Below are 1,781 nucleotides of genomic sequence, written 5' to 3'. Positions count from 1 at the left end.
GACAAATATTTTTCCGGGGTTCCACAAGGCTCAGTTGTTGGCCCACTTATTGTAGCTTGGTATCATTTTATGTAGATAATCAATTTTTATTTTATTTTATTTTATTTGGCAGGGTATACAAAGATATTTACAGAAAGTTTCTTATTTATTTAATCACAAAAAGTTTTCGTTCAGCAACTTTCCAGTTCTTATACACACTCACACACTCACACACCAATGATCACTTCTTTAAAGAACATTTTCTGTTCTGAAAGGGACTACCTGAACCTGAACCACCTGGAAACAGTTGAAGAATGGTAAGTAACATCAGATTTGTGACATTCTCACACCGATCAGCAACGTGGATCCATAATGAACACTTTAACACAGATGAGATGAACATTTCAGACAGCTATGGAGGAAAAATGGCCTCGTTGTTGTTCAGACTGTTATTTTGTCTTCTCTGGTGAATTTGGGCATTTAGTTAAGAAAATTTTAAAAATGAGCTACAGCTTTTATTTTCTGAAAAGAAAAATAAAAAGCAGAGTGAAGTCCCAGAAGGGGCCTACAGACCTCAATCTAGCAGTTGATGCAGCTGGAACATCTGGCTCAGTGTTACATAAACCCACGTCCCCGTAGGTTAGTCGAATATATCTGACCTTAAAGTGTACTCAACTGATTTATTAGATTAGTGCACCTTTACATCGGTAAAAGACTCATGAGAGGAGAGTGAGAAACAGTGAGAAAATACTTTAAAAACTACCTAAACCACSTGTCAAACTCAAGGCTCGTGGGCCAAATCTGGCCCTCATTAACATTTCATAAGGCCCCAAATGTAATACTTGAAATGTGAGATTTTTGTATTTAGTGCAGTCTTCTCAAGATAGCTGACTGCCTTTCAAGCCAAGAATATTACGTTTGAATACTTCAGTAATTTTGTGTGGAAAGAGAAACAGAGAATCGACTTTAATTATCTTTTTATGTATTTTGCTTAGTTTGATGTCAGATATTAGGATTTTTGTTGAAGGTTTCCTTTTTTATACCTTATTTGCTGGATTATGAAAAAAATGTGTCTCTAAGAAATAATAAATAAAAATGTTGTTGGTAGAAAGTAAGGCATAAAAGTTGAGTTTTGATGAGTAGCCACCACCTTGAATTCTGAACTCTCCCACATTTCGACAGGGAATTTCCATTGGAAATGGACATTTTACACTGCACATTTTGCCACCATTATAAAAACTTTGTGAAAAATGTGCATCTTCCCCTAGTGAGATGCTGTTATTCTGCAGGTAAAATAATTGAGATGCACTATGGGAGATGTAGGTTACAGTAATGCTGACTTTAAAGCAGCATACGGTAATTTAAAGACATTAATACATCTTTGAAGCTTTTGCAGGACATTTAAAATGCCATGGCTGGCTACATTTGGCCCACGGRCCTTGATGTTTAGATAGAATGTTCCCACAACTTCATAGACTCATCCTTAGTACACTTCTTAACTGTAAATATGCCTTATTGTGTTGTATTGTTTTATATAACCGGATTGAATTCCTTTTGTGTTCTTTACACAACTGGCCAATAATCCTGAGTGTGTATATACATACAGCGGGTAAAATAAGTATTGAACACGTCAACATTTTTCTCAGTAAATATTTTACTAGAGGTGCTAATGATGTGAAATTTTCACCAGATGTCGGTAACAAAGTGATCCATACATACAAAGAAATCAAACATAAATGTCCAGAAATGAAGTTATTTGTAATAATGTGGAATGGCACAGGGAAAAAGTATTGAACACATGA

The sequence above is a fragment of the Austrofundulus limnaeus genome, unplaced genomic scaffold, assembly GCF_001266775.1.
Source record: "Austrofundulus limnaeus strain Quisiro unplaced genomic scaffold, Austrofundulus_limnaeus-1.0 Scaffold52, whole genome shotgun sequence".
NCBI lineage: Eukaryota > Metazoa > Chordata > Actinopteri > Cyprinodontiformes > Rivulidae > Austrofundulus > Austrofundulus limnaeus.
Note: the sequence above shows the minus strand (reverse complement) of the source record.